We start from the raw sequence: 13,644 nt of genomic DNA, 5'->3' as shown, positions 1-13,644 counted from the left end.
AGCTCAGGAGTTCAAGACCAGCCTGGGCAACATGGTGAAATCTCCATCTCAAGTAAAAATACAAAAATTAGCTGGGCATGGTGGTGTCCATCTGTAGTCCAGCTCCTTGGAAGACTGAGGTGGGAGGATTTCTTGAGCCTGGGAGGTTGAGGCTTCAGTGAGCAGTGATCATGCCACTGCACTCCAGCCTGGGTGACAGAACAAGACCCTGTCTCAAAAAAAAAAATTTATAGTTTAAGTCATTCATTTTAAAATAAACTAGAAAATTCTGTATGTTTAGCTAAGCTACTTTATAAAATGAAGTCAAGGGGTAAATCTTAACAAACTTGTCTGAATATAGATTAGGACTTTCCTGTTTATTTTTAGGATAATCCTCAGTGGTGCTGACAATGGGTGGGAAGTAGTCCCCAAAAGGGTATCTGCACACATGTGCACAGGCCTTACTATGACACAGTCATTCTTTCTGGTCCGGGAATTGTCACTCCCAAAATCCTATAGCACAGAAGGCTGGTGTTTCATTAAGACAGGTGCATCTGGCCGGGCGCGGTGGCTCACGCTTGTAATCCCAGCACTTTGGGAGGCTGAGGCGGGCGGATCACGAGGTCAGGAGATCGAGATCACGGTGAAACCCCGTCTCTACTAAAAATACAAAAAAATTAGCCAGGCATGGTGGCGGGCGCCTGTAGTCCCAGCTACTCAGAGAGGCTGAGGCAGGAGAATGGCGTGAACCCGGGAGGTGGAGCTTGCAGTGAGCCGTGATTGCACCACTGCACTCCAGCCTGGGCGACAGAGCGAGACTCCGTCTCAAAAATAAATAAATAAATAAATAAATATATAAATAAATAAGTAAGCATTTAAAAAAAAAAAAAGACAGGTGCATCTTTGGGGGGACTTCACAAAAAGAGAGAGCACACTGGCATTTATTCTCTGTTCCACATGGGATGTAGCCAAGTGAAGGGAGACAGTAAGAGCACCCCTTAGAGAATCGAGGGGCTAGCCAGAAACAGGTGAGGGACTTTTACTCCTTGGTCAGATGCCTGCTGGGCTGTAGGAGTGTGTAGGCCTGCCCAGTGCTACTACGGGAGTGAAAGGCAATTAAGTTTTGGGGAGAACCTGACAAGGGTCTGATAGAGGCAGGAGGCAGGCAAATGCCTAGTCAGATAGGGGCAGGTCCCTGGCGAAACCCAACCTTCAAGACAGAAACTGTCCTGGGTAAATACTCAGACGGGATTGAGAACCCACCTTCCCATTTGGTGCACTTTCCTTTGATTGATGCCCACTCTTTACCTATTTTACATATACCTACCCTTTCCTAATTGGTTTTCTACACTGTTGTGCCCACCTTTGAGTGGTGTGTTTGCTATGACCATTTTTGCATACTCACAAACCAATCAGCACACACTCCCTATTCTGAACCCATAAAAAGCCCCAGGCTCAGTCATATTGGGGAACTTTCCTGTCTTCGGGTAGGAGAACTACCCCCACCTCCTGCCATGTCCCCTCTTTTTGCTGAAAGCTTTCCTTTCACTTAATAAATTCTACTCCACTCACTCTTTGATGTTTGTGTGCCTAATTCTTCCTGGTCGTGAGACAAGAACCCAGACTTAGCTGAGCTAAGGAGCAAAAATCCTGCATCAGGTCTCCTGGAGTTTGAGGGGTATAGAGGAACTAGAGCAACCTCTAGTGACAGGGCAAGGACAGAGGGTTGCTGTGGCAGCAATTACACTGCCATTGTTTGGCTGGGCAAGAATGCATAAGGTTATCCATGAACCATGGGGACACTGTGGAGACTGTTCACCAGATGGAGTAAAAGGACAGATCATGTACCATTTCCTCAATGCTGGTCCTGCCTGTCAGCTGTCACAGAAGACAAGGGAGGAATAGGGATGAGAAGAGAGGACAGGAGATTTAAATTGGATGAGAAATTAAAGTTTAATATAGACTGAACTAGAATTTTCCATAGCTGAAAATGAGACTCTTCTCACGTCTGAGAATGGCCCCAAAGCTAAGAGATCTCCCTGAAATGTCATCCAGGGGCAAAGAAGGGAGATCTGCTTGCTTGAAGGTAGCAGTAGAGAAGAAAAAGTAGTTTACTGATTATAATAACCAGTTCAGCACATTTAATAAATTACACAGTTTATTTTAAAAGTAAGCTACTGTACCACCTATGGTCTAACCTTGCATATATATATAAAACCCACAAAGAGAAAATAAACACATTAAAAAAATAAACTTGAATCTGAATTTAGACTAGCCTCTTCAACAAACTACCAGCTTACAGGAAGTATGGGTGATGGAAGAATCCATTAATGACACCAGGAGAAAATGGTCAGCCCAATTCTGAATGTAAGAAATTCAACAGGACTAACAGCCTTACTTCTTCAATGAACACATAGCATGTTACAAAGTTAATTCATGATCCCAGACTTAAAAACATTAGAAAAGCGAGGAAACACAAGGGAAGGGGAACTGTCATACATTAAAAGAGACTTAAAAAAAAGTTTTTTTTTGAGACAGAGGGTCTCACTCTGTCACCCAGTGTCTGCAGTGCAGTGGTGCAATCTCAGCTCACTACAAGCTCCACCTCCTGGGTTCATGCTATACTCCTGCCTCAGCCTCCCGAGTAGCTGGGACTACAGGTGCACACTGCCACACCCAGCTAATTTTTTGTACTTTCTTTTAGTAGAGATGGGGTTTCACCGTGTGAACGAGGATGGTCTCAATCTCCTGACCTTGTGATCTGCCCACCTCAGCCTCCCAAAGTGCTGGGATTACAGGCGTGAGCCACCGCTCCCAGACTAAAAAAAAAAATTAATTAATTTTAATTAATTAATTTATTTATTTTGGAACGCTTCATGAATTTGCATGTCATCCTTGCTCAGGGGCCATGCTAATCTTCTCTGTATCGTTGCAATTTTGGTATATGTGCTGCTGAGGCGAGCAAAAAACAGACTTAAGAGAATATGTAAAATATGTAATGTCTGCACTGTGTTTGAATTTTTATTTGAACAGTCATAAAAATACTCTTGAGACAATCCAGAAAAGTTAAACTTGGACTGGATATTAAATATTATTCTCTGGAGGCATGACAATGTTATTGTTATGTTTCTTTTTTCAAGTTCTTAGGCATTAGGGAAGCACAGTGAAACATTTACAGGTAGAGAAATATGACGACGGGGATTTGTTTTAAAATACTCCATGATAAAAGAAAAAATGTGAGAATTTAGGGGGTGAGGGAAGATTCATAAAAAAAGAATGGCAGAGTGTAAATAATTATTGAAGCTGGGCAATAGGTACATATGGCTTTGTTACGTTATTCTATTTTCACATGTGAAATTTTCCATAATAAAAGGTTTAAACACCAGGAACCATGGCTCGTGCCTGTAATCCCAGAAATTTGGGAGGCTGAGGTGGACAGATTGCTTGAACTCAAGAGTTCCAAGACCAGCCTGGGCAACATGGTGAAACCCCATCTCTACAAAAAATACAAAAATTAGACAGGTGTGGTGGCACATGCCTGAAGTCCCAACTACTTGGAAGGTTGAGGTGGCAGGATTTCTTGAGCCCAGGAGGGTGAGGCTGCAGACAGCCATGATCACAGCACTGTACTCCAGCCTGGGCAAGAGAGTAAGACTCTGTCTGGATATCAGATACCTTGATTTTATTTTTTTAAGGTGTGAATGTGATATGGCATAATGAAGTTAACCTCAGTTTTGAATACTGGCTACATCTTTTATCAGCTATGTGACTTAGGAAAGTCACTTAACCCTTACAAGCTCCATTTTCCCTGTCGCCAAATAAGAATTACAATAATTCCTCTTGGCCAGGCGCGGTGGCTCACGCCTGTAATCCCAGCACTTTGGGAGGCCGAGGCGGGCGGATCACTTGAGATCAGGAGTTCGAGACTAGCCTGGCCAACATGGTGAAACCCCATTTCTACTAAAAATACAAAATTAGCTGGGCATGGTGGCACATACCTGTAATCCCAGCTACTTGGGAGGCTAAAGCAGGAGAATGACTTGAACCTGGGAGCAGAGGTTGCAGTGAGCCAGATGGTGCCACTGCACTCCAGCCTGGATGACAGAGTAAAACTGTGTCTCAAATAATAATAATAATAATTCCTCTTGTTGCAATAAAGATTTAATGAAGCAGGGCATGGTGACTCGTATCTGTAATCCCAACACTTTGAGAGGCTGAGGTGGGCAAATCATTTGAGGTCAGGAGTTCAAGATCAGCTTGGCCAACATGGTGAAGCCCCATCTCTACTAAAAATACAAAACTTAGCCAGCGTGGTGACACATGCCTGTAATCCCAGCTACTTGAGAGGCTGAGGCAGGAGAATCTCTTGAACCTAGCAGGCGGAAATTGCAGCAAGCCGAGATTGCACCACTGCATTCCAGCCTAGGCGACAGAGATTCTGTCTCAAAGAAAAAGATTTAATGAAATATGTGTGTAAAAGGTTTTGCAAAGCACCTGGCAGAGTAAATACAAGTATTAGCCTAATCAGATTTAATTTTCATTTCTCACTACGTTCTCATTTAGTTTTTTTTGTTTTTTGCGACGGAGTCTCGCTCTATTGCCCAAGCTGGAGTGCATTGGCATGATCTCGGCTCACTGTAACCTTCCCCTCCTGGGTTCAAGTGATTCTCCTGCCTCAGCCTCCTGAGTAGCTGGGATTACAGGTACCAGCCACCATGCCCGGCTAATTTTTATTTTTAATAGAGACAGGGTTTCTCCATGTTGGCCAGGCTGGTCTTGAACTCCTGGCCTCAGGTGATCCTCCTGCCTCAGCCTCCCAAAGTGCTGGGATTCCCTTCCCTTCCCTTCCCTTCCCTTCCCTTCCCTTCCCTCTCCTCCCCTTCCCTCCCCTCACCTCCCCTTCCCTCCCCTCACCTCCCCTCCCCTCCTATTGCTTTCTCCCTCCCTCCCTCTCTTCCTCCCTCCCTCCCTTCCTCCTCCTCTCCCTGTCTCCTTTTTCTTCTTCTTCATTCTTCTTCTTCTTCTTCTTCTCCTCCTGTCTCCTCTTTCCTTCCTTTTTCTTTCTTTCTTCCTTCCTTCCTTCTTTCCTTCCTTTTTCTTTCTTTCTTCCTTCCTTTCTTTCTTTCCTTCTTTCTTTCTTTTCTTTCTTTCCTTTCTTTCTTTCTTTTTCTTTTCTTTCTTCTTCTCTTCTCTTCTCTTCCCTTTTCTTTTCTTTTCTTTTCTTTCTTACAGTGTCTCACTTTGTTGCCAGTCTGGTTTTGAACTCCTGGGTTCAAATAATCCTCCCTCCTCGGCCTCCCAAAGTGCTTGGATTACAGGCATGAGCCAGTGCACCTAGCCAAACAATCATTTAGAGAGGAAGATTCTACAGTCATCTAGGCAAAAGATAATGGTCAATTCAGCCAGAATGGGAAATTAAAAATGAAGAACAGGCCAGAAAAATGAAGAATGGCTCATGCCTGTAATCTGAGCATTTTGGGAGGCTAAGGCAGGAGGATTGCTTGAACCCAGGAGTTCGAGACTAGCTTGGCAACATGGCAAAACTCTGTCTCTACAAAAAATACAGAAATTAGCTGGGTTTGGTGATACATGCCTGTAGTCCCAGCTACTCAGGAGGCTGAGATGGGAGGATCACCTGAGATGGGAAGATGGAGGCTGTGGTGAGCTGTGATCTTGCCACTGCACTCCAGCCTGGGTGACCAGAGTGAGACTCTGCCTCAAATAATAAAAAATAAGAGTTGGGCATGGTAGCTCATGCCTGTAATCCCAGCACTTTTGGGGCTGAGGTGGGTGGATCACTTGAGGTCAGGAGTTTGAGACCAGCCTGGCCAACATGGTGAAACCCCATCTCTACTGGAAATACAAAAAATTAGCTGGGCGTGGTGGCGAGCACCTGTAATCCCAGCTATGTAGGAGGCAGGAGAATCGCTTGAACCTGGGAGGCAGAGGTTGCAGTGAGCTGCGATCACACCATTGCACTCCAGCCTGGACAACAAGAGCGAAACTCTGACTCAAAAAGAAAATAAGAATAATAATAATTTTTAAAAGAGAGAGGGAAAAGGTAAATAATGATAAACAGAAATTAAAAGAAGAGAATACAATGAATGAGTTTAGGAGAAATCACAATTATCATAAAAACTAAATTAGTATTTAAAAATTTTCTTATACATACAAAGAAAACCCACTAGGGCCAGATAATTTTACAGGTAATAATCTGCCACCCTAGCTTGCTTGCTTTTTTCCACCAATGTGGACCTTGCCATGTTTCTTGACTTTTTAATAATTGCCATTCTGACTGGTGTGAGATGGTATCTCATTGTGGTTTTGATTTGCCTTTGTCTAATGATCAGTGATGTTGAGCTTTTTTTCTGTATGTTTGTTGGCTGCATGAATGTCTTCTTTTGAGAAGTGTCTGTTCATGTCCTTTGCCCACTTTTTAATGGGGTTGTTTTTTTTTCTTGTAAATTTGTTTAAGTTCTTTGTAGACTCTGGATATTAGGCCTTTGTCAGATGGATAGAATGCAAAAATTTTCTCCTATTCTGTAGGTTGTCAGTGCTAAAGTGGACCTGCACAAACCAACCTTACTCCATTAGTTTCTCCTCCTATATATTTACCTTCCCACCATTTGCCCTTGGAAACCTAAAACACTTTTCTGTTGTCTTGTCCCATCTGCACAATTTATCATTCTTTGTTTAAAGTGGTACTTAAGCTCTTAGGCCTATCTGCTTCACTGAGTCTTCACTTCTTTTTTAGAAAAGCCCCTGTGGGCTGGGCATGGTGGCTCATGCCTGTCATCCCAGAACTTTGGGAGGCTGAGGTGGGAGGAATGCTTGAGCCCAGGGTTTTAAGACCAGCCTGGGCAACACAGTGAGACCCCATCTCTTCAAAAAACAAAAAGCACCTCTGTTTGCTAAAAATTAATATTAAATAAAATTTGTATGCCTTTTCTTCTGTTAATCTATCTTTTGTCAGGCTAATTTGCAGGGACCCACACAATGAAAAAGAATAGAGGAAAAGAAATTTTTTTTCTCTCCTACATTCTCAATGTAGGAGAGAAATTCTTCCACTTTACCTTTAGAATGAGGGGTTAGTACGGCTGGGCATGGTGGCTCACGCCTGTAATCCTAGCACTTTGGGAGGCTGAGGTGGGTGGATCACTTGAGGTCAGGAGATTGAGACCATCCTGGCCAATATGGTGAAACCTCTCTACTAAAAATACAAAAATTAGCCAGGCGTGGCGGCATGAACCTGTAATCCTAGCTACTTGGGAGGCTGAGGCAGGATAGCTTGAACCTGGGAGGCAGAGGTTGCAGTGAGCTGAGATCACGCCACTGCATTCCAGCCTGGCAACAAAGCTAGACTCCTTCTCCAAAGGAAAAAAAAAAAAGAATGAGGGGTTAGTAGGTTTTCTCCAATTTCTCCATGTTTTATTACCTCATCACACGTCGTTTCTATTCATCTCTCCACAAATAGGTAGAAACAAGCTTTTCTCTGTTCAATCACCAATATGAGGGCTTGGGTATCCTGCATACAGCTGATTTAATTTACATTTAAATATACTTTGGGTTTGTTTACTTTACATTTTCCCCATTTTTCCTTTTAAAATAACTGTGGGGCCAGGTACAGTGGCTCACACCTATAATCCCAGCACTTTGGGAGGCTGACGCAGGTGAATCAGTTGAACCCAGAAGGTCAAGACCAGCCTGGGCAACATGTCAAAACCCTGCCTCTACCAAAAATACAAAAATTAGCAGGGCATGGTGGCATGCACCTGTAGTTCCAGCTATGCAAGGGGCTGAGGCAGGAGGATTGCTTGAGCCCAGGAGGTCAAGGCAGCAGTGAGCCGAGATCATGCCACTGCACTCCAGCCTGGACAACAGAGTGGGACCCAGTCTCAAAAAAAAAAAAGAAAAGAGAAAAAGGTAAAAAGTTAAAAAAAAAAAAAAATACTTTTTGTTTTAAAAACACAAAGAGCTGGCCGCGTATGATCTTGCGTTCTTGGAGTCACAACTTTTTATCTTTTTTTTTTGACGGAGTCTCGCTCTGTCGCCCAGGCTGGAGTGCAGTGGCGCGGTCTTGGCTCACTGCAACCTCCACCTCTCAGGTTCACAACATTCTCCTGCCTCAGCCTCCTGAGTAGCTGGGACTACAGGCACCCACCACCATGCCCAGCTAATTTTTTGTATTTTTAATGGAGACGGGGTTTCACCGTGTTAGCCAGCATGGAAAAATTTTTTCTTATTTATTTATTCCACACATACTTTTAAGTACATTGTATGTGCTAGGCAGTGTTCTAGGTGTTGGGGATATAGCAGTGTACAGAAGTGGGAAAATGTTCTAATGGAGAAGACAGCAAACAAAGTAAATATATAAGATATGCAATATAATAGTGGTAATTGGTAAAGATGTAAGAGCCGAAAGTAAATTGTAGAAAACCAGATAGTGATGCAAATAATCATTGTGTAATATAAGTGTAAATAACCTTTGTCCCATAGAGATGCAGATGATTTGAGGCTGGTAAAGAGACTACAACCCAACAGTTAGTTTTATTACCCTATGCGGCACTAACCAGTTTTTATGTAATTTAGTAATCATAGTCTAGCATTTGTTTTTTATTTCAGTAACTACCTGTCCTATGCCCCTTTGAACTGGCTTTCTCCTCTTGTTGACTCTCTTATCTATGAGCTCTTTGATTTTGTTTTTGGATTTTTTTTTTTTTTTTTTTTTGAGACAGGGTCTTGCTCTGTCAGCCAGGCTGCTGGAATGTAGTGGTGCAATCATGGCTCACTACAACTTTGACCTCCTGGGCTCAAGTGATCCTTCTGCTTCAGCTTCCTAAGTAGCTGGGACCACAGGCATGTGCCACCACAGGTGGCTAAGTTCTTTTTATTTTTAGTAGAGACAAGGTCACACTATGTTGCCCAGGCTGGTCTCAAACTCCTGGGCTCAAGCAGTCCTCCTGTCTCGGCCTCCCAAAGTGTTGGGATTACAGATGTGAGCCAGCAGGCTTAGACAACTCTTTATATATGTACTATGAGAGCAATGGCTTTTAGCTTTTTAAAAATTATACAATGACATATAGAATGCACTTTATATGTTTCTGATTTGTTATACATTTTTAAATGAGTGAACAAAAACCTAAAATATATATATTAAAAATGACTGTCTCTACTAAAAATACAAAAAATTAGCCGGGCGTGGTGGCGGGCGCCTGTAGTCCCAGCTACTCGGAGAGGCTGAGGCAGGAGAATGGCGTGAACCCGGGAGGCGGAGCTTGCAGTGAGCCGAGATAGCGCCACTGCACTCCAGCCTGGGTGCCTGGGTGACACAGCGAGACTCCGTCTCAAAAAAAAAAAAATAAATAAACATAGAGATAAAAAAACAAACTTCCTTGTGGATTGATTTTCTACATTCTAATGTTGATAGACTATTAGGCATTAGAAATTAAAATTATGAAGACCATAGAGTTATATGTGATGAAAGCTTATGAGAATGTTTTTTAAAAAATATACAGATAAATAAGTAAATAAAACATTTAAACTCCTAGAATAATATTGCCTCTTTACTAGTGTAACCAGCATACTAGGTATTTAAGTATTAGAAATCATTGATACTGCAGGCTCTCGAGTCAGGTAGTCCGGTTTTAAATCTTTGCTCAATCACTTCTTAATTTGGGCAAGTTATTTAATCTTTTTTTTTTTTTTTTTTTTTTTTTTTGAGACGGAGTCTCGCTCTCTCACCCAGGCTGGAGTGCAGTGGCGCAATCTCGGCTCACTGCAAGCTCCGCCTCCCGGGTTCACGCCATTCTCCTGCCTCAGCCTCTCCGAGTAGCCGGGACTACAGGCGCCTGCCACCACGCCCGGCTAATTTTTTGTATTTTTAGTAGAGACGGGGTTTCACCTTGGTCTCGATCTCCTGACCTCGTGATCCACCCGCCTCGGCCTCCCAAAGTGCTAGGATTACAAGCGTGAGCCACCGCGCCCGGCCAAGTTATTTAATCTTTTTAAACCTCATTACTAGCCAGGCACAGTGACTCATGCCTGTAATCCCATCACTTTGGGAGGCTGAGGCAGGCAGATCACCTGAGGTCGGGAGTTCGAGGCCAGCCTGACCAACATGGAGAAACCCTGTCTCTAATAAAAATACAAAATTAGCCAGGTGTGGTGGCACATACCTGTAATCCCAGCTACTCAGGAGGCTGAGGCAGGAGAATCGCTTGAACCTGGGAGGCAGAGGTTGCGGTGAGCCAAGATCACGCCATTGCACTCCAGCCTGGGCAACAAGAGCGAAACTCCGTCCCAAACAAACAATCACAACAACAAAACACCTCATTACTTTCTACCTCACAGAATTGTTGTGAGGAATAAATGAAATAAGTAAGAAGCTTAGAACAGTGTTACCAAATGCTCACTCAATGTTAGTTACAAACTTTCTGTTTAGTTATTTTTATCTTTGCAATGAAAAGTTACAATACATAAAGTAATACAGAGCAAGTAAGTAACCAATGCAGCTTCCTATCATTGCATAAATTACTTTTAAAATCATATGCAATGTTTGCAAAGTTCAATAGAATGTTACTCAGTGTTGAAACATTCTTACCAAAGCTTCTTTAAAGTCAAAACATTGATTTTTAAAAAGAAACACAAAGCTTCTTTGAAGTCAAAACATTGATTAATTTTTATCCACAAAAAGTCTCGTATTTTATCTTTATTTTATTGAATTACAGAACATTTTACAACCACAGGTAAACTGTGTTGTCCAGTGAAACTCGGGTCAACCACAGGTAAATTGTGTTGTCTAGTGAAACCCAGGTTTCAACACAAATGATACTTCTTTTGCATGGAAAAAAAAAAACACCTCAACAGAAAACATCCTAAGTGAACTGTTGCTTAAGTTGCTTGAGTAAGCAAGTTAAAGTATAAAGAAAGCTCTGGCAAGCATTTCTTTAGAGGATTTACACTTAAACCAAATTTTAGTAGTCATTCTTCAAACCACAGAAACAAGACACGAAAATAAAAATTCAATAGAATGAAACAAAACAAGAGTAGATATGGCTCCCTCTACACTGTAGGCATAGTTATTCAAGCCAAGTTCCCACTAGAGGTCAGAAGCTGCTATGCAAACTTGAAAAATGACTTGGTGGTTCCGAATGCCTTCAGCTTTTAAAAATGGCTTGCTCTTTCCAAGTGTTTTCAACGTTTTAACTCAGAGCAGAAGGTACAATAGATCCCTTCACTCTGCCTCACAGTATTTAAAATTTAGCAAGATTGTCAATATGGAGGGACAAATACATATTGTTTTTGTTTCTTGAGACAGAGATTCACTCTGTCGTCCAGGCTGGAATGCAATTGCTCCATCATGGCTCATTGCAACCTCAGCCTCCTGGGCTCAAGCAATCCTCCCACCTCAGCCTTCCGAGTAGCCAAGACTATAGGCATGGGCCAATATGCTGAGCTAATTTTTTTGGCATTTGTTGTACAGGCGGAGTTTCATAATGTTGTCCAGGCTGGACTCGAACTCCTGGACAAATATATTTATTAACCTAATAATACTGTAACTGCCCAGTGGGTTCTCCTTGCCCACTGCCCAAACAAGATGATTTATTAAGACAGGGGAATTGGAATACAGAAAGAGTTTAATTCACACAGAGCGAGCTGAATGGAAGACTAGAGTTTTATTACTGAAATCAGCCTCCCCCCAGATTCAGAGACTGCATTTTTTAAGGATAGTTTGGTGGGTAGAGGGCCAGGGAGTAGAGAGTGCTGATTGATCAGGAGGTGCCAGCTGATGCACCATAATGCAGGGTCTAAAAAATATCTTGAGCACCAATCTTAGATTTTACAATAGTAATATTATCCCTAGGAGCAACTGGGGAGGATTGAAATCTTGTGGTTTCTGGCTGCATGACTCCTAAGCCATCATTTCTAATCTTGTGGTTAATATGTTAGTCTTACAAAGGCAGTCTGGTCCCCCTGGCAAGAAGGGGGTTTGTTTTGGGAAACTGCTGTTATCATCTTTGTTTCAAAGTTAGACTATAAATTAAATTCCTCCCAAAGTTAGTTTGGCCTGCACCCAGGAATGAAGAAGGGCAGCTCGGAGAGTGTAAGCAAGCTGGAGTCAGTCAGGTCAGACCTCTTTCATAATTTTCTCAGTGTTTTTTTTTTGCGAAGGTGTTTTCAATACCCCTAACATTTTTACTTAAAATTACAGTATATGCTATTTCAGACTTTTTCTTTAGTATATGAAAGGGTTTAAAGATTTTTGTCACTTCTCATAAAAAAACTGAATTATTTATTAGTTTTACATTTCTTCCCATCATGTTATGCAGTAACAACATACATAGCACAGTTTCTTGAGTGAATTGAGGAAAGAAATATAGCTCAAAGCAATCTGAGCTATGTGAGGTCTGCAAGAGGTGCCAGGCCCAGAGAGACATGAGTATGTGACTTTAGTCACATCCTACAACCCCCCACCATCTTGCATCCATGCCCAGGGGTAATCGTTTTTTGTTTGGGTTTTTGTTTTAGTTTTAGTTTTTGTTTTGATACAGGGTCCTGCTCTGTTTCCCAGGCTGGAATACAATGGCATGATCTCAACTCACTGCAGCCTCGACCTCCCTGGCTCAAGCGATTCTCCCCACTCAGCTTCAAGAGTAGCTGGGACTACAGGTGCATGCCACCATGTCCGGCTAATTTTTGTGAGTATGAAGATGTGGTCTCACCGTGTTGCCCAGGCTGCACTCAAGCAATCTTCCTTTCTTGGTCTCCCAAAGTTCTGGGATTATAGGCATGAGCCAACATGCCCTTTATCAGGTTTTTTGTTTTTTCAGACAGGGTCTCACTCTGTTGCCCAGGCTGAAGTTCAGTGGCATGATCATGGCTTTTGTTGCCCTGGCTGGTCTTTAACTCCTGGGCTCAAGGGATCCTCCTGCCTTGGCCTCCCAAGGTGTTGGGATTACAGGTGTGAGCCACCATGCCCAGTCAGGGACAATTGTTTAAAGGCATTTTGGCTGGCATGGTGTTCATCCTGTAATCTCAGCATTTTGCAAAGACAAGAGAATCACTTGAAGCCAGGAGTTTGAGATCAACCCCGGCAATATAGAGAAAACTTGTCTCTATTTAAATACACCGATTTTGAAGAAAAAAAAAAAGCCATTCTGTTTCTGACTAGCTGACCTGCCCATTATCTTCATGTTCCTGAAATTTGTGATACAAAGAACATGGTACAGCCAATCAATAAATTATATTATTTAAATGTAAATTATTGGTACATATATTAGTCCATTATCACACTGCTATAAAGAACTACCTGAGGCAGGGCATGGTGGCTCATGCCTATAATCCCAGCACTTTGGGAGGCTAAGGCGGGCGAATCTCTTGAGGTCAGGAGTTCGAGACCAGCCTGGCCAACATGGTGAAACCCCGTCTCTACTAAAAATACAAAAATTCGCCCAGGGTGGTGGCGGACGCCTGTAATCCAAGCTGCTGGGGAGGCTGAGGCAGGAGAATCACTCAAACCCTGGAGGTGGAGGTTGCAGTGAGCCAAGATTGTGCCACTGCACTCCAGCCTGGGTGACGAAGCGAGACTCCATCTCAAAAAAAAAAAAAAAAAAAAAAGAACTACCTAAGACTGGGTAATTTATTTTAAAAGGAGGTTAGATTGAC

The 13,644-nt window shown here is 42.6% G+C and overlaps 1 non-coding gene across 1 annotated transcript; it reads right to left on the bottom strand.

Moving 5' to 3' along the window:
• Positions 1-2,837: 2,837 nt before the first annotated feature.
• Positions 2,838-2,944, bottom strand: LOC116479856 (U6 spliceosomal RNA). The gene has a single exon (XR_004251143.1). It is a non-coding gene; the product is annotated as a U6 spliceosomal RNA (small nuclear RNA).
• Between the last annotated feature and the right edge of the window lie 10,700 nt (positions 2,945-13,644).

Source organism: Hylobates moloch, unplaced genomic scaffold (genome assembly GCF_009828535.3).
Source record: "Hylobates moloch isolate HMO894 unplaced genomic scaffold, HMol_V3 SCAFFOLD_12, whole genome shotgun sequence".
NCBI classification, from domain to species: domain Eukaryota; kingdom Metazoa; phylum Chordata; class Mammalia; order Primates; family Hylobatidae; genus Hylobates; species Hylobates moloch.
This window is presented reverse-complemented; position numbering and strand designations above follow the sequence as displayed.